The sequence below is a fragment of the Heterocephalus glaber genome, unplaced genomic scaffold (assembly GCF_053883595.1).
Source record: "Heterocephalus glaber isolate CG9 unplaced genomic scaffold, H.glaber_assembly_v1.0 deba00001457, whole genome shotgun sequence".
NCBI classification, from domain to species: domain Eukaryota; kingdom Metazoa; phylum Chordata; class Mammalia; order Rodentia; family Bathyergidae; genus Heterocephalus; species Heterocephalus glaber.
This window is the reverse complement of record NW_028258305.1, coordinates 18,465,476-18,486,119: the sequence shown is the minus strand read 5'-3', so window position 1 is coordinate 18,486,119 and position 20,644 is coordinate 18,465,476. Positions and strand designations below refer to the sequence as shown.

At 37.4% G+C, this 20,644-nt stretch overlaps 1 protein-coding gene and 1 pseudogene across 48 annotated transcripts in view; both read right to left on the bottom strand.

Moving 5' to 3' along the window:
• Positions 1–20,644, bottom strand: part of Nrxn1 (neurexin 1) — a 1,121,547-nt gene that overhangs the window by 658,222 nt on the left and 442,681 nt on the right. The gene's annotated exons all lie outside the window — the stretch shown is intronic.
• On the bottom strand, positions 1,844–1,995 carry LOC147826974 (U4 spliceosomal RNA; annotated as a pseudogene).

Here is a 20,644-nt window from a genome sequence, read left to right as displayed (position 1 = left end):
AATAGAGCTTCATCTTCTTGGAAAACCCTAGTTGATCAAATATTTATATATTATAGCTGCAGAAAGTTCTATGATAGAGATAAGTCTAAGATGAGTTGAAAAAGCAAACTAAGGATTCTAATTTTATATGGCATTCCTTGCTGTACCATGTTTTAGTTGTTTTTTTCTTCATTCAGACTCAGCATTTGATCAGTGCCCATCTTGTGCTGGTCATTTAATGTGTGTTTGTTGTTGGATTATAGGAATTTGCATTTATATTTTGGTTGTGAATATTTGGAATTTGGCCAAACTATGCAGACTATCCTGTAACCGCATTTACTAATTGTTTGAGACACACATGGCACACAGTGAGGGTTTGTTGAATAAATAAACACATTTAGAAGGGTTGTCCATTTCCATGAGTAGCCACTCAGTACGAAAAAAAAGTAAAAAAATCAAACAACCAAAAACTAATTGCTCAAGTAAAAGATGAGCTAATAATTTGAATAAGCATTTCTTCAAACAAGCATACAAATGTTCAACAGGTATATGAAAAATTGTTCAGTGTCACTAATGAAGGAAAAATGTAAATCAGAATCATAATGCGCTATTACCTCATACCTGTTAGGGTAAGTATTATTAAAAAATAAAAGTATTTATAAGGATGAGGAAAAATTGTAACCCACTTATATTGTTAGTGAGAATGTAAAATGGTGTACCTGGTATGGGAGACATTATGGAAGTTTCTCAAAAATCAAACTACCCTATGGCCCAGCAATCTATTTGTGGGAATGTTTCTAAAAATAACTGAGGTCAGAACTTGAGAAAATAGGTGTACTCCCACATCGACTGTAACAGTATTTACAACGGCCAAGATATGGGAACAACCAAATGCTCACTGATGAATGAATTTTTAAAATACATGTTACATAGGTATCATTGAGCCTTAAAAAAAGAAGCAAATCCTGCAAATTTTGACAAGGATATAAGATATTATGCTAAATGAAATAAGGTAAGGGAAGAAGGACAAACACTGCACAGTTCCATTTATATAAGTTATCCAGAATACTGTAACTCACAGAAGCAAAGAAGAGAATTGTGAATGCCTGAGGATGAGAGAAGGAAACATTAGGTATCTAATTAATAATTATAAAATTTCAGTTGTTTAAGATGAATAAATTCAAGAGATACGCTGTACAATATTGATCTAACAGATAAAAGTCCTGTACTAGACACCACCTAAAAATATGCTGAGATCTCGTTAACTGTTCTTATCGTAATAAGGTTCTAAAAATAACAATAAAAAATTATTTCCAACACTAGAGTCTATTTATATGATTATATGACATATTTTCCTTGTTCAAAGCTACCTATGTATTCCCAGTCAGTTCTTCCTTCTTGGACTAACAAAATATACAGTAACTGTTAGACAAAATGGCCACAGGGAGGTCCGTTACTCAAAATGGTGCCTGCTTCTCTTAAACGCGTTGATTCATCTCCAGGAAAGTGGAATTGAACCCACCATCCTACCCCACTACTCATCCGTCAGTAAGTTTAAACTGTCACCTGCCCCAGCAATACAACCAATCCTCAACTCCCGCGAAGCTCTTCCGCTACACAACCCTTTATAAACCTCACCTAGTTTGTCTCTCACTCTCTCTCTCTCTTTCTCCATTATTCGAGACATCCCAGCAGTTCTTTCCCCTAATAAAGCCCTGCCTGGGTCCTCCTCTTTCAGCTCCATTTCTTTCAGTAATAAAGTTTTTGAATTGAAAAAAAAAAGGTTTCAACTCAAGTGTCATAAGTATTACTGAATGAAAAACCAACATGAATATAAAAATTTTCCCTATAATGAAATTACTTTCAGGTATGTCACTTCAAATATAATTATTTATCTTGTTACATGTATTTCAAGTTCTCACAGTGGGAAAGTTTTCACTGGAAAAAGTTTTCAATTAGCAATAATCCCTCCTCTGATAAACCTCATTGGCTATGAAACCGCTCCTACACAAAGCTGTTATGTGTATTTCAAAGAGAAAGATATGAAGTTTATTAAGACTGTAAGTATTATGAGCTTTTAAAATTGCTGTATATTCCTGGGTGGGAGGAAAGATAGGTGGGTATTTTGAGCCTTATTATAATCTAAAAAATTTGAAGAAATTTACTTTGAATATGTTTTCAAGAGCAAATACCCTCTAGGTACAAACTGGGTTTAGGAAAAGATTGTCAGGAAAGATTAAACATTTCATAAAATTTTTGTGTCCCAGTGAAATTTTGAAGTAGTCTGTGATTACTTCCTTCTTTTTCTACAAAGTCATCTGCCACTTCAGGGAGAAGTGTCTTGCTATAAAGGTGACCTAACACATCCTCACACTTTTCCTGGGAATAATGGTGTCCACATTCTCTTAGTTAAGGCATCCTTTGTTCATTTAGTCCTCAACAAGATTCCAGACCAGGGTACTTCAGTTTTGAGAGGTGCCATACTCCATAGATGCCTCCAAGGATCTCTTCATACAATGCTTGTTGTAGAAGCAGTATTTCCCTAAATGGTTCTTTTATGCCACAAATCCTGGAGTTTACTTCCAGTAGTATATAAATTATTATATTACAAAGTCATTAAAATGGAAACAAATACATAGAAATCTAAGTTAGCAAGTTGTGCTAAGGTAAAATGATTCTATAAAAACCATGGCCCCTAAAAAAGAGTATATAAGAAATTCAGCATAAGAATATTACCATGCAGAAATGATAATTCACCTAAGTAAACCTGCACATAGTGGCTTTCAGCAATTTGGCAAGGAAAGGAATTTTGCTATGAAAGCAGTACTCTGAAAAGCAAATGAGGACCTAGTTTAAATTGTTATTAAAACACACAAGCATTTTACTTTAATGGTCATGAGCTTGGTTCTTACTATTTCAGAACCAAAAGCTTAACACTTGGATAGTAAATACACTTCATTTTCAAACTGTCACTGTCTTAATTTGAATTGTTGGAGTATTATCCCTAAAGGTTTCCTCACAGCTTATCTCCACTCCGTGAAATCAGATGAAGACTGCCTAACTTCCATCACTGGAAAGAAGCCCAAGCGCTGACAGGGACTTGAAAGCAACAGAGAGAATCATGGCACTTTGAGGCTGAGACTCTATTTGTAACCCTCAGCTTCATTATTGAGCTACTAAGTTGTAGATATTAACCTTTCTGAAATCAAAATATGCATTGCAATTGAGGTATATCCTCATCTAGATTAACTAGAAGTGTTTATTGATACATACATTAATCGCACACCAAGCAATGACATGGACATAACATGGTGGTTGAAGTGCAGTAGCTCAGTGATTCTCAAACTTTAATGTGTATATGAAATCATCTGGGTATGTTACTAAAATTCAGATCCTTACTTGGTAGGTCCTGATTCTTTTCATCTTTAATAAGCACCAGGGTGATGATGTTCATGCTGCTGAGTTACACATCACACCTTGAACAGCAATTCTCTGAGAAGTCTCCAAGTTGTTGATGGGCTGTTTATTTTTTGAACCACCTAAACACTACAGCTTTTAGTTGCATATCTCTGTTTAGAAATTGTTCCAACATATATTCTATGTAATTTATATAAACATGTTTATTATAAATGATAAATGAAATAATTATTAGGTTATTAATAATAATTACTTATTAAATAATTATTTTTAATATTGATAAGGGATTGATTTCAATCCTTTCATACTTTTTAGGCTTGGAGTCTCAGGGAAAAAAACATTAACTAGTTTAATTTACATTTTCAAACCAACTTTTATGACACATTTAAGAGATTCTCCTTAGTCTACAGGTAGTGAATACAAGAATTTTTTCTAAAACATAATGTTGATCAAAATCTGATGATGACAACAATAACATTATTAACAAAAATAATTACTTGTATTTGAACTATACAAATTAAATGATTATTCCTAATAAGTTCTTTAACAAGATTCCCATATTTTTCTAAAAATTCTAGCTTTACCAATTCTCAAATTTGTTTACTAATTTCTGATATACAATTTCTAGTTACTAATTTCTGATATACAAAAAGGTGGAAGTTGTCATTTATAATAACAAAAGAAGGATGCACATTGTGCATAGGGTCAATAAACAGATTTTCTTCTAACTTCTTTTAACTTCTTTTACATATTTAGTCATGTGGCCTTGATAGTGTTAGAAATAACTTTTGATCTCCAACTTCAACTTCTAAACCAAGCTGCTGGTACAATTAAATAAAAAAAAAAAACTTTTAAAATGAGATAGTATGCACAAAATCTCATAAATTCATCTGTAATACAATCCTCATAAGTACCAAATAAAAACAAGGAGTCGCTTGTTCTAAAGTTATTAAGGGCTGGGAAAGTAGCTTAGTAGTAGAACATCAATCCCAGTACCAAAAATTAAGTTATTGTGAATTTCAAAATGAAAACAAGAGGATATTAAATCCAGAGTTGCCTCTTGTTTGTGTGGTGCCTCACACAACTATATGGGTCACATGATCATGAGCAGGACCTGTCTGCAATGTAAGAGCCAATGTTCACCATATCAATAGAGTATTAACAGAGGTCTACTGAGATATGACAATATACAAGACGCTACTCCCAGCACTTCAGTTACACAATTCTATTAAATCTTTAGGCAGGAAAAATGGAAATATAGGAATATTGAACATCTTGTCTCAGGTCTAAGGAGTCAGAGTTTGAGCCCAAGTCTTGTTTGATTTTAGAACCATTGACCGTAATTCATTTAATTCAAGGAGTTACCTATAACAAGTTATTTTATGTTAGATTAAAATTTAAAAATGAGATAGATATATGACAATTCACTTATCGTGGCCTTGAGTAGGTCAACCTGATATTCTTACTCCCTAGTATTTCACAAAGATCCTAGTACACAGTAGCTGGCTATACAATAAACAGGAAACTAAACTGAGCACTCAAAAAGAAAAACAAAAACAAAAACAAAACAGTTTCTCTATGCACATAATATTTACTCAACAAAGGTAAAAATCTCATTATCCTATTATTCAAAATCACATGCTTTTGAATGATAGTTGTATTATTTTCATTTTCAAGAAATTAATTTGTTTTAGATGTATTTCAGTAGTGATAATTTTCCTGGAAAAAATCAGTTACCATTCACAGAATTAATTATCTTTCAAACATAAACACTTTGATCCAAAGAACTAAAGACACAAATATTTCATCTTATAATAGAAATTTAGAAGAAATGCAAAACGTTCAATTGTTGTGGATGAATTTCAGATTTGTTTTGTTAGAATGCCTCAAATATAATAAGGTAACAAAATTACATTTCCATTAAGCCTCTTATTCTTGCTTTGCTATATATTTTATTATTCTTCATGTCATTTTTATCTTTCCTATTATTTTTCAATTCAGAGATTTATTGAGCAAAGAGGGTAACTCAGATTACTTAATCACCTTCTCTCTCAAATTGTTACAGATTTCCTCTGGCAGAGTTAATCGTGGCTTCTGTTGTATTTCGAGGGCAATTTTTCATATTTTACTTATGGAGCTTGTCTCATAATATTATGTTCCTTTGTCTTGCTCTCCATCCAGAATTGCAAGGGCATTATCTTGCTTTTCTAAGTGAGTACCACCTATAGCACACAGCTTTGTACATAGAATGTATTAATATTGACCAGTAGAATGCACACATGCAAGCATTAATGCACATGCAAATTCAACAGTTTAAACAAGATACTCCACTGAGAGCTGAAATTAAGAGGAAATGTTCAGCCTGAGATGTTGTTCATTACTGCTTTCTGTTGGGCTGAAAAATGTCATATTCTATAAAGTGTATCAAGTCCTCAGAATTAAAATGTCATTGAACCCCCTTGCAATTCCATGTTAGGCTAGCTTGATATTTGAAAGCACCACAATTCAATGTGCCAACTGCTGATACAGTTCCAGGCTATGGGGCATCTGCTGAAAATAATGGAGAATAAAAATCTGTGGGTCCCCTAGAAGGGAGGTTGTTACGATCAAAAAGCTGAATTCCAGGCAAGAACTCACCAGATGCTTTGTAGACTAAAGAGCTAAGTTCCAGTTCCTCAGGGACTTGAACAGATGGGACTCCCTGAACCCAATCTCAAAGAAAAGTGTCTATGGTAAAATGCTGGGTTTCTGCCCCAATTGCTTATTCCCCTTGTCCTGAAGGCTACAAGGCGCAGAATTGAACTTGTTCTTAGCAAAGCAGAAGCCAATGATTTATAGAAATCTGGAAAGTACTTCCAAATGTTTTCTGTGCATCTCTTTTAGTATAGTTTGCCACACAGTTCAGAAAAGTGTGGTGTTATGGTTTGTGTCTAGATGTCTATCCAAAGCCTCATGTGGTCACAGGTGGGACTTTTTCAGAGGTGATTGAATCTAAAGTGTGTGATGCTGGGATTATATGTGTGATTATTAAATCTGTCCACTGATTGGTTTGGCATTGCCCTAATCCCAGTAACCTAGAGTTTAAAGGGTAGAAAAAAGCACCTAAGGCCCTTTGCATGTGCACTATTTCTCCTCTGTGATGTTTGTATGCCATGCTACCCTGCCTTGGAGCCAGCCAATTATGGACTGAAACCTTTACAAACTGTGAGCTAAATAAACCTTTCCTCTTTTAACTTTGAGTGTCAGGTATTTCGTCTCAACAATGAGAAAAGTAACTAATACAGAATTTGGTACCAGAGAAGTGGGGTCATTGGTGTGACACTACCTGGCCATGCGGTTTATGTGCCTCTAGAACCTGCAGGTGGAAAGGGGAAGAGTTAGGAACAGTTTGGAGGTGCCAGCTGAAGAAATAGAGCTGGAACAACTTAGGCTGTACTTGACAGGACATTCTGGTCAGAGCTCAGAAAACTAGAACGCAGACAGAAATGATGCCAGTAAAGATCACGCTCAGGAGGTTTCTGCTGGGAAGGAGGACTGCACTGGCTGTTGAACTCCAGAACATGTGCATTATGCTTTGGCAGAAACTTTGTCTGTATTTTGCTTATGTCCAGAGACTTTGCCTGAAATTGAGCAGTGGACTAATTAATCTTGCAGAAGAAATTTCAAGGCAGTCTAATCTGGAGGTAGTAGCATGGCTACTTCTGGAGTCTTTTAGTCAAATTTATGTTGAGAATCAAGAGCAAACAGCCCAGCAAGATGATTTAAAACATTTTCAGTTTGGCTAGAAAGGAAGCTTCAGTGAAGTTGTGATTTGCAAAGAGCAGAAATTGGTTGCTGAAAAGACTAGCAAGAAAAAGCCAAGTATTTCAGAAGACGACAACAGAAAAGATGGCCTGAGGACATCACAAGAACCAGTAGGACTCCAGACTTTACAGCCTCAGAGTTGCAAAGATAAAATACTTTGCTTTGAGAAGAGAGACCCAGAACACCGTGTTCCAGACTGGCAGCAGCCTAGGGAAGTTTTCCTTGGAATTTGGTTCATAGGCACTCAATCCCTAAAGCTAAGAGAGAAAGAAGCCCGGCTACTGCTCCAGTTGGTAGGGGATTTTGGCATCATCCAAGTGGTTCTGGTTTTAGGTGCATGCAGAATGCAAGAATTGTGGGTTCCACACAGATTTCAGAAGAAGGCCTGGCAGTGTGCCCTTGAGAATGCAGTGTGTGAAGCCATGAGTGTGAAGCTGAAGGTGTATTGGAAACCCCAGAAGTTTAGAGACATGAGCAACCAAGATCATCTGAGGAAAATTGCAAGGAGGGAGCAGTGCCAGCCCAAGAGAGAAGCAATGAGAACTACTACTAGCAGAAGTGCTGTAGGGGTGGAGCCATTCAAGCCCTTTGGAGTTCACATCTTGCAACAAATTACCTCAGATGCTGCACACGGAACTGTGGGACTTAATATTTGCCTTGCTAGATTTTTGATTTGGTTTTGTTCAGTTATTACAGACAGCTAAGTTAGCAATATTACAGGCAGTCAGACAGGGCTAGGACCTCAAAGAAGTTAGCGCAGAATATAAGAACACATTTCAACTGTGGCTAGAGGCACAATCATTGAAGGTCAGGCCTCAAGATAAAGATGAAATAGGCATCAGTCACCCTAAGTGAGGGACCAAGACCTCATGATCCATCCCTTCCAGGAAAGGTCCCTGATCCATCCCTTATAGGAAAGGTCCTTGTTCTTTCCATGTACACTTGATACATGACTTGTTTCCCCACTGGATCAATATTACCTAAGCGACTATACTTGTAATCTTACTGGTTGACCATAGTTTTGTCCCACTTTATGCTCACCTCATGATTTTGTACTGACCTGGTAATCTTGCTCTATAAAATTTTTTTGAGAAGTGGGCTCATGGACAACCCACATTCTAGGTCCCCTCCTGTCCCTCTCAGAAAGCAGCTGTCTGTCCCTAAATAAATATTTCCTACTTTAACCTCCATTGTTCCTCGAATTCATTCTTCAAATTTAGAGAACACAAACTTGATGCAGCAGACATCTAGCAGGTTGGGAATTACATCTATTTTCCTTATGTCATCCCTAGATAATTTTGGAGGTCCTATCGAGATAATTGGAAGTAGATTAAGTGTTTGCATTTGTTTCATAGATTTGTACTGTGACTCACTTAGGACACTAGAAATTGTCATCCTTGTTTATCAATTGCTTATGCCCTGAATTTTTATGCCTTGTCTTTGTCAACTGCTTATGCCTTTAATTTTTATGACTTGCTTCTCCTTTAAGGATTTTCTTTTGTTAAAATGATGGTGAATTTAAATTGAGAAGAGGTAAGATTATGATATTTCTTTGATGAAACATTTTATTTCTGTTCTGTATATGCTGAATTTGGACTTATTTGTTAAACTCACTAGTGTTCCTTGTTTGACCTGTTTGACTGTTCTGGTTTGTTATCATATCTTAATCAGCAGTGCTAGGGAAAAGTAATATTAGAACATCCCCTAGTGGACTTGGATATGAAAAGTTATAAAATGGGTCTTTTTACGAAATCTAGTTAATACATAGGAAATATGTATGCCTATTAATAAATCATGGGGCACCATCTACCAGTTAAAAGGCAATAGGTCGGCAGTAGTTTCTTTTGTTGTTGTTGTTGTTTTGTTTTTTAAGACCTGGGAGACAGGTTTCACTCGGACAAACTGACTCTGATCACCCCTCTATACTCTAGAGAAAATGTTGAGCCTGTTCTCCCTCAGTTTCCTTTCTGGCCTGATCTTCTACTGGTGAGGAGGCAATCTAAGTTCGTGAGATTCTCCATACTTGCCTTTCCAGGCTAAGGGTGACAACTCATGAGCAAGTTGTCTCAATAACTCACTGTAAGTATACAAAAAGAAGACTTCATTTTCCTGATCTCATTTCTGATCTTTCCCTGCCACTTTGTACTTTCCTTTTTTTTTTTTTTGGAGGCATGTAAGATTAGAGAAAAAGGAAGCCTGAAGTGTTCCAACTTTTTCCTCCTAAGTACCTTTAAATTGAGCCCATAAAAAATGAGCATTTGTCAATGCTGAAGACAGGGAAGCCATCCTAGATGAGGACAGCTCATGTTTTTATCTGTCCCTTATAGAACTCTAATAAACAGTGGTTACTTGGTCAGCTAGTTAAATGGTCTTAGAGCAGCTGCCATTCTTAAAGCAGAGGACAGGTTTCCCCAGTACCATCTGGTTAATCCCCATTGAAGCCAATGGAATGCAGATCAGACAGCTGGATTCCTTTCCAGAGACAAGTCTCTGATTGCATGGAACCACTGAAAGCTTAGAGGGAAACAGAGGGGACATAGCCAGGGTGACTTTCTGGTGGATACCCAAAGGTTACTCAGTGGAATTGAATCCTGACAGCCCAGATAGGTAACCAGCAGAAAAATTTCCACTTATCCATCATCCCCTTGCACTCCTCAGTGAGGTTAGAGGTAACTCTCTCAGGAATCTTCCGGTATCCTCTGTTCCAGAGGGATCAAGGATGACACTGCTAGAGCCCTCTCTTAAACCTCCATTAAGAGTTGAGTTACAGGTTTGGACTTTTCTTTCTTCCAGTATGTTATAAAACTCCCCTAAGTTTTTCTCCAACTTGCTGAGAGTAAACTTTAGAACTCCTCAGGTAGCTAACCACCTTGTAACTAACCACCTCCCTCCAGGAAGTCAGGCTGAGGCAGCTTGCAACAACCATTTGTCTTTCACGGAGGAGAACAATTATTAGCCAACAATTTACATTTCTGCTTTGTATATGCTAACTAGAATTAAAAAGGGATTTTAGTCAGCCGATCTCTTCGTTCATTTGCAGGTAGGAAACTGAAAAATGTGCCTTTAATAACATGAAATGTGGTTGCTAGGTGATAGCTATGAGTTTAACCTGTGAGCTTCAGAGATAGAAATATTAAGGTGAATTTTGAGTAAAAATTAGCCTTGTCTTGCTGTGAAGGAAAACTGTCTAGGTGTTTAGGTAGATAACTTGACTCTATCTATCTCTAGAGGTGATTTATTTTTCAGGATGTGATGTGCTCCCATCACTTTCAGTTTGTCCTCATTCCTTTTCAAACAAACTGGAAACCAGTGGTTTAGATCTCTTGATTATTTCTTTTGTTAGCAATACTTTCTTCTGTAAACATCACTGTTCAATTGTAGCTTCCACTTTTAGAAACTGCTAAAATTAGGAATATGAGATTCTGGAGAAGATAAGGGTGTGAGTCGGTAAGGATGGATAGTCTGACCCAACCTATCTTCCAGTCACTCTCCAGATAGCAGCCACCTGCTCTGGAGAAGGTCACCTCAGGGACAACTTGAAGATATAGATATCAAGTATAAACTAAAAGGATCCCAATTCTTTATCTTGTATTTCAGATGGGAGACTCAGTATAAACATCTATTACTCCTTTGGAATGCATTCTTTTTTTTTTTTGTATAAAATTCTTTTATTGATACATTGTAGGTATACAACACAATTACATTTCTCATTGGGAATTGTACCTTTATATAATGCATCTTGGTTCTTATTTCTTCCCCATTCCTAGCCCTCCCTTCACACCCTCCACCCTTCCCTATTTACAAAGACTTTATTTCCATTTTTTCCATTTCTCATCATTTTTTCCTTTCCCTTCTTTCCTTTCCCCTGTGCCTCCCACTACCCCTACCCCTTTGGACCTTTTATTCCTATTTTACATTATCGATTATGGAATGTATTCTTAAGCACTGGGAAATGTTTGATCCTCACACTTTGAGAAAGAGAAGTTTAGTATTTTTCTGCACCCATGCATGGCCTGCATATGCCCTAGAACCAAAATGGAATGCAGAGGAAAGTACTGATTATGATGCTATTTCAGAATTTCTACAGAAGAATCATACTGTAAGAAGGGGAAAAATGGTCAAAATTATCTTATGTTCAGACTTTTTACATTAAGAAATAATTCCTATTTGTGTTCAAAATGTAAATATAACCAACAGGAAAACCAGACATCTCTGGCCCCTAAGGCACAATTAGATGTATTTACTATGAGTGAGCCTGATACTACTTTTCCTCATCCTTTGGAATTTGATGTCAAAGTTTCCAAGGTAACCTTAATCTAAACCTCATCCACTATTGCTGACCCTGAGATTTCTCATGTATCTCCTTCAGGTCCTAAGGGTAAGACGTCTATGCCAGCTTTAATTCAATCCTCTAAGGGTCTATATCCATCCTTAGCTTATTTTGTTCAAGCTCCTCAAGGACAACATCCCTTGTAAGAGGTAAATGGTGAATTTGGCAATACACTTGTCCATGTGTCCTGTTCTCTCAATAACCTCAAACAAATCAAACAAGATCTAAGAAAGTTTTCAGGTGACACTGATAAGCACACTGAGGTCTTTAGAGGATTTACTCAGACCAACTAACTATACAGGAAAGATGTAACACTGCTCTCAAATAAAACAATGACTTCTAATGAGACACAAGCTGAAATACAAGCTGCTATTATATTTGGAGACAGATATCATATTGTTAATTTTATTGTTAATAATATCATATTGTTAATTCAAAAATTTCTATTGTTGATTTTTTAGAATATCATATTAATTTCAGAAGACAGGCAGCCAGGGGAACAGCTGGTTCCTGTTGGAGCCCAAGCAGTACCTAGACAAAATATCTACTGGTCCACCAATCACACAGGAGATTGGAATAGGAGACATCTTCAGACATGTATTCCTGAAGGTCTAAAAAGGATGAGAATGAAGCCTTTTAATTATTTTAATGTCAACTATTCATCAGAATAAAAATGAGAACCCCTTTGCTTTCTTAGATTGTTTTTAAGAGGGATTGACAGAGCAGAGCTTCCCCTAGCACTGAGAGGGTGAGCCTTCTGGGCTGCCATATCACTGCCCCCAGTGCTGAGGAGGAGCCTTCAGGGCCTCCACACCACCACCTCCAGAGTCAGGGATGTGAGCCACTTGGGCTCCAGCAGCACACCGTGCCCCCCACCCCCCCAAAATGAGAAGACAGGTAAATAAGTCTCAAAACCAGACTTCCAGATCACTTAAAGCAATCCCAAAGGGAAACGAGATGGAACAATCTGATACTTAACCACCTGGACTCCCTGAACTGGCAACAAAAGATATGGAAAAAATGAAATCAGAAACAATTTCTCAGATAACAGCAGAGATTGTGGCCATAGTGCAAAACATGATTAATAAATCTAGAGAGGACACAGATAAAAAAAAGTAGAGGAGCGGAGGAATATGAGGGAATCCCAACATAGGAAACAAATGGAATCCATAAAACCAATGCAAACAGATTTCCAGGAGATTAAAAACTCCATTGAAAGTTTACATAGCAGAATGAGCCAATGTGAGGACAGAATTTCAGATATAGAAGATAAGATTGCAACTAGTGATCAGGAAAAGAAAAATTTCTTTAAAATTGTAAGGGACCACAAGAAATCAATCCAGCAGCTGCTAGATGATGCAAAGAAGAATAACATAAGATTGATCGGAGTCAGTGAAGAAACAGGAGAGAGTTCAGATGACATAAAAAAAAAAACTGTTCACAGAACTGATGACAGAAAACTACCCAAGCCAAGGAAAAGAACTTGACATACAGATAAGTGAGGCATATAGGACTCCAAATAGCCTTGATCAAAAAAAATCTACACATAGGCATATAATAGTTAAGATTTCAGAAACCTAAAAGAAGAACAAAATTCTACAAGCATTTAGAGTAAAGAAACAAATCACATGCAAAGGAAAGCCCATCAGAATCACAGCAGACTTCTCAATGCAAACCCTCAAGGCAAGAAGAGCTTGGAGTGATGTATTACAAGCCCTAAAGGAAAAGAGCCTCCAATCCAGATTGATGTACCATGCAAAACTATCTATCAAAATTGATGGAGAAGTAAGATACTTTCATGACAAAAAGCCCCTTAGGAACATCATGAATACCAAACCAGCACTCCAAATAATTTCAGACAATATCCTAGGAAAAGACAACAAGGATCACAACTCCAGAAAGCCCAGCAGAATGAATCCATTGGGCATGACAAGAAATTAAACACAAAGGGGTAGAATCCAACAAAAAGAAAAAGTCAAGATAATGATAAGTCAATAAGGATCAGTTATAACCAACCATCAGTGTTAATGGACTCAATTCACCAATCAAAGGAAATGGACTTGCAGAATGGGTCAAGAAGTGAGATCCAACAATATGATGCATACAAGAAACACATTTAATTCAACCATAAACTCATAGACTGAAAGTTAAAGGGTGGAAAACAATACTCCACGTGACAAGAATCCCCCAAAAAGCAGCAGTAGCTATCCTCTTTGCACATCATATGGATTTCATACCAACACTGATTAAGAGAGACAAAGAAGGGCACTACACCCTTGGGAATAATCCAAGGGAAGAGATGACAATCATAACTATATATGCACCAAACACTAGTACATGAAACTAAATAAAACAAATACTAATGGACATAAAAAAAATCAAATGAGCACTAATACAATAGTAGTGGGGGACCTCAATATCCCACTGTCACAAATAGATAGATCAACTAGACAAAAAATAAGCAACAAAATACTAGAACTCAATCAAACTCTGGAACAAATGAATTTAAGAGATGTTTACAGAGTGTTCCACCCCACAAAATCAGAATACACATTCTTTTAAGCAGCACATGGGTTGTTCTTCAAAATAGACCACATACTCACTAATAGAACATGTTTAAGTAAGGGCAAAGGAACTGAAGTTATCCCCTCTATTATCAGACCATAGCGTGATGAAATTGGAGATCAATAGTAAAAGAAACCCCAAGAATTTCATGAACACAAGGAAAATTGAACAACACACTTCTGAATAACCAATGGGTCACAGAGGAAATTAAAGAAGAAATCAGACAGTTCCTACAATTAAATGCCAATGAAAATACAACATATCGGAATCCATGGGATACAATGAAAGCAGTCTTATGAGGGAAATTCATAGCAGTGAATACTCATATTATGAAAACAGAGCAAGGCCAATTAAACAAACTGATGCTGAACCTCAGGCTTCTAGAAAAAGAAGAGCAGGATAAACCCAAAGCTCATACAAGGGAGGAAATTATAAAAATCAGAGCAGAAGCCAATGCAATGGAGACTAAGAGAATGATACAAAAAACCAATGTAGCAAGAATTGGTTCTTCAAAAGAATAAACAAAATTGACAAACCCTTAGTCAACCTTATCAGAAAAAGGAAAGAAAAGGCCCAAATCCATGCAATTAAAATGACACGGATGAAATTACAACAGACCCAGCAGAAATCCAGAGGATCATCAACACCTACTTTGAGAACCTATACCACAATAAGATGGAAAACACAGAAGAAATGGACAGATTCCTAGATATGTATGAATTACCAAAGTTGAATGAAGAAGACCTAAAAATTCAAAACAACCCAATATCAATCAATGAAATTGAAAACGTAATTAAAAAGTTACCAACTAAGAAAAGCCTGGGTCCTGATGGCTTCACTGCCCAATTCTACAAGACATTTAGAGAGGAACTACTGCAACTACTCTTTAAACTCTTCAATGAAATTGAAAGAGAAACAATACTCACAAATTCATTCCTGGAAGCAAGCATCACCTCGATCCCCAAAGCTGAGAAAGACCCAACCGAATAAGAGAACTATAGGCCAATCTCACTAATGAACATAGATGCAAAAATCCTTACTAAGATACTGGCAAATAGAATGCATAAGATCATCAAGAAGATCATACACCCTGACCAAGTGGGATTCATCCCAGGGATGCAGGGATGGCTCAACATACACAAATCAATCAACGTAATACACTATATTAATACAGCCAAAGATAAAACCATATGATTATCTCCATAGATGCAGAAAAAGCATTTGACAAAATCCAACATGCATTTAGGACAAAAAATTGGAACGGATGGTCTCTACCTCAAACTGATAAAAGCCATCTATGAAAAACCAACAGCCAATTATCATACTAAATGGTCAAAAACTGAAATCCTTCACACTAAAATCAGGAACAAGACAAGGATATCCACTATCACCACTCCTGTTCAATATAGTTTTGGAAACATTAGCCATGGCAATTAGACAAGAGAAAGAAATAAAAGGAATGAAAACAGGAAAAGAAGAAGTCAAATTGTCATTATTTACAGATGACATGATACTCTATATAGAAGACCCCAAGAACTTCATCAAAAGTCTTGTAGACTTAATGACCAAATTCAGTAGAGTAGCTGGATACAAGGTGAATATACAAAAAGGAATAGTTCTCCTCTACACGAACAACAGACTCACTGAGACAGAAATAGGGCAAATAATTCCTTTCACAATAGCATCCAAAATACTAAAATACCCAGGAATCAACCTAATGAAAGAAATCAAAGACCTCTTCTCTGAAAACTATAGCACTCTGAAAAGAGATTGAAGAAGATATCAGAAAATGGAAAGACATCCCCTGCTCCTGGGTAGGAAGGATCAATAGAGTGAAAATGGCCATACTTCCAAAACTGCTATATAGATTCAATGCAATCCCAAATGAAATCCCAGCAGCATACTTCATGGACCTTGAGAAAACAATCCAAAAATTCATTTGGAACAAGAAGAGACCCAGAATACCAAAAGTAATTCTAGGTAACAGAGACATGGTAGGGGGTATCACAATCCCCAACCTGCAACTATACTACAAAGCTACTGTGATTAAAAACAGCATGGTACTGGCATAGAAACAGACCTGAGGACCAGTGGAACAGATTAGAAGATGCCAAAACAAGTCCAGACACACTCAGCCACCTCATCTTCCACAAAGAAATCAAACACCCTCACTGGAGGAAAGATAACCTCTTTAATAAATGGTGCTGGAAAAATTGGGTTTCAACTTGTCAAAGATTAAAACTAGACCTATATCTCTCACCATGCACTAAACTAAAATCCAAATGGATTAAAGATCTGAACATTTAAACAGAAACGCTGAACTGGTTGGAACAGAGGTTAGGTAGAACTCTGGAAGACATTGGTGTAGGAAAAGATTCTATGAACAAAACCTCAGCTGCCCGTGAACTAGCACAAACAATCAAGAAGTGGTATCTGTTCTTATTAAAAAGCTTCTGCACAGCAAGAGAAATCACCAACAGTGTGAAGAGTCAACCTACAACGTGGGAAAAAATTTTCACCTCCTGTTCCTCAAACAAAGATCTACTATCAAGAATCTATAAAGAGGGCCGCGGATTTAGCTCAGTGGGTTCACCGCCTGCTGCACAAGCGCAAGGACCTGAGTTCGATCCCCAGTACCAAAAAAAAAAAAAAAAAAGAATCTATAAAGAACTTTAAAACATCAGACCTCCCAAATTTAAAGACCTAATCCAAAAATGGGCATCTGAAATGAACAGACATTTCTCAGACAAAGAAGTAGAAATAGCAACTAAACATGAAAAAATGTTCAACATCACTGGTTATTTGAGAGATGCTAATGAAAACAATGCTGAGATTCCACCTCACTCCAGAAAGAATGGCTACTATCATGAAATCAACCAACAATAAATGCTGGTGCAGCTCTGGGGAAAGAGGAACACTGCTCCACTCCTGGTGGGAGTGTAGACTGGTGCTACCACTGTGGAAATCAGTATGGAAATACCTCAAAGAACTAGGACTGGAAGTCCCATTTGACCCAGCTATGCCCCTGTTGGATATCTACCCAAAAGAATTAAAAGAATTATACCACAGTGATATAGGTGCACCCATGTTCATAGCGGGACAATTTGTAATAGCTAAAACTTGAAAGTAGCCCAAATGCCCATTAACTGGAGACTGGGTAAAGAAATATTTTTTTATAAAATGGAGTACTACTCAGCCATAAAAAAAGAGAAATTAGAGATATTTATAGCTAAATGGATGCACATTGAGGCAATACTCTTAAGTGAAATAAATAGGACACACATGTAAATACTGAATAGTTTCTCTAGTGTGAGAAACTTAAAGTGTAAACAAGGACTAAAAGGTATAATAGATATTATGAAATAGGAAGAAAATGGGCAAAGAGGAAGGGGAAGTGGGAAGGGTAGGGGAAGGGAAAGCAGGGAATGGAATTAATGTGAAAAAATGAAAAATTGGAAACCAAGTCTTTGTAAATAGGGAGGGATGGAGGGGTTGAAGGGAGGGCAGGGGAATGGGGAAAAAATAAGAACAAAGACAGATTATGTAAAGGTGCAAATTTCCAATGATGAATGTCATTATATTGTAAACCTAAAACGTACCAATAGAATTAATTTTAGAAAAAAGAATCATTGGCAAAATATACATCCCTAGTTCCAGATTTGATAGGACAGGTTATTCTTTTTTGTTGTTGTTGTTTTGTTTTGTTTTGTTTTTGGTATGGGGGATCAAACTCAAGTCCTTGCGCTTGTGCAGCAGGTGGCAAAACCATTGAGCTAAATCCCTGGCCTGGACAGGTTATTCTTAAAGACAAGTTTATCACCCAATCAGCCTCAGATATTAAGCAAAAGCTACAAAATGTAGTTTTTGGTCCAGATAGCTCACTTGATACTTTAGTGAGAATTGCCTGCTCAGTATTTTATAATGGAGACCAGAAAACGGGAAGAAAACAAAGAGACCAAGAGAAAGCAGCTGCTTTGGTTGCAACCTTAAAATGAATAGACCTTAAGTCTGTCAGTCTCCAAGAAGAATGTGACAACTAAACTCATGTTCTATCACTATGCAAAGCCTGGCCACCTTAGGAGAGACTGTGATAAGAACTGTCATGACAAGAAGCCCCCTCAACACCCAAACCATGTCATTTGCAAAGGTGACCACTGGAAGTCAGACTGCCCTCTGAGTTGAAGGCCCCAGGCATCAGACCCATCTGACCAGCTGGTCCAGCAAGACTGAAGGTCCCCAGGGAACTCTCTGCCTTCTCCCTCTGGCCAGACTGTCATCTCCACCAAGGAGCACCAGGTAATCATGACAATGGAGGGAAAAAGAATCCAGCCTATTGCGGGACACTGGTGCATGTCTCTCAGTCCTTCTTTTCAACCCTGGCCTTCCTTCCATCTGTTATATTTCAGTGAAATGAGTCATTGAAGAGGAGATAACTCAGTATTTCTCACAACTTGTAGGCTGTAACTGGGAAGGCTTGCTTTTTACACGTTCCTTTTTAATTATGCCTGAAAGTCCATTGGTCTTATGGGGAGATATAGCCTGTTTGAATACTGTAATACACATGCACCCAGATCAGGTACACTGTCTCCCACTTGTAAAGACAGAAATAAATCCTGAAGTATGGATAACTGAAGGTAGAAGAGGTATAGCAATAAGAGCTGCTCCAGTGCAAATACATCTACCCTCTAAGGCCTGAAGTTAAAAGAAGACTATTGCCTATAATTGACAATTTAAGGGCACAAGGTTTATTTAACGTCTGTAATAGCCCTTGCAATGCTCTCATCTTGGGAGTTCAAAAAACCAAACAGGGAGTGGAGATTGGTACAGGACCTTAGATTGGTAAATGAGGCAGCTGTGCCAACTCAGCAGGTGGTACCTAACCTGTACACTCTCCTTTCTCAGATCCTGGAAGATGCTGGTTAGTTTTCAGTGTTAGATTTAAAAGATGCCTTCTTTTGTATTCCTTTACATACAGATTCCCAGTTTCTTTTTGTCTTTGAAAATCCTCAAGACCAGGCCTCTCAACTGACATGGACCGTGGTTCCTCAAGGATTCAGAGATGGTCCTCTTTTTGGGAGTGCTTTTCCAGGACTTGGCGTGTTTTGAATTTTCCCAAGTCGCAGTCTTGCAATATGTATATGATATACTGTTATGTGTCCCTCAGAAGAGCTCTCTAGATAAGGCATCCATGCTCTGCTGAATTTTCTAGCAGATAGTTATAAAGTCTCTAGGTCTAAGGCACAATGTTGCAATCTTGAGGTAAAATACTTGGGCCTTATCATATCTAAGGGAACGTGAAGACTGGGGGAAGACAGAATTAAATTAATACTTTCCTTCCCAAAACACAAGACCTAAAACACTAAGGGCATTCATAGGAATTGCAGGTTTTTATTGCCTTTGGATAGCAGGGTATGGTGAGAACACATGACTCTTCTATCAGCTTATAAAGGAAGCCCAATAGACAGATACCTTATTGTACCCTGGGAACCTGATTCCCAAAATGCCTTCCAGAAGTTTAAACAAATGCTTCTAAATGTCCCGGCACTGAGACTACCAACAGGATACTTTTTCAATCTGTATGCTGATGAAAGGCAGGGCATGGCTTTAAGAGTGCTTACGCAGGATCAAGGACCTACTCAACAGGCTATAGGGTGTCTGAGTCATGAATTAGACATCATAGTAAAAGGATGGCCTGCCTGCTTTAGAGCTGAGGCTGCTATAGCTCTCTTAATATCAGAGGCATCCAAGTTGACTTCAGGCAAATATCTCCTTGTGTATACACCTCAAATGTGGCAGGATTTCTTTCTTCCAAATGGAGCTTATGGCTATCAAACAACCCACTTCTTAAATATCAGGCTCTACTTCTAGAAACACTAGGCATTCAAAACAGACATGTTCTTCCTTAAATTCTTCCACCTTTCTACCAGGAAAGGAGAAAATTGAGGCTGAAAGACATGACTGCAAAGAAGTAATTCTCCATACACACATAGCCAGAGAAGGCTTATTAGACGCACCCCTTCCTTACCCTGATTTGACCCTCTTCTGTGACGGCAATTCCTTCCTGGAAAATGGGACAAGAAAGGCAGGGTATGCAATAGTGACTCTACACCAGACATTTGAAAGTTCCTCACTTGCCCCTTGGACTAATGCTCAGCTGAAGAACTCATACCTCTGACCAGGGCTTTACCACTTAGTAAAGGACAAAAAGTCAGTACTTACACTGATTCAATGTGCCTTGATGGTAATACAATACTTAGTTTTGGGTGCTTTTCATGTTTTACTATTTCCATAAAGAAACTGGTCCATGTAAATTCTTTCCATGTTTTCCCCTCAAATGTTTAAGCCACTAGTTGATGTATGGTAACTATCTTTAGATATTTGCTTGTCTGCTCAAAATTGCTTCTAAAACAATAAAGATTCTTTTATTTCTAAAAAAAAATTGACCCAAATATTCTCAGCCAGAAATTGAATGGGCTCTTGCCTATAGGTGTCAGTTTCCTTAATTCAGGATGGTTAAAATCAACTGATGATAAATTGTTCCTTCCTGGT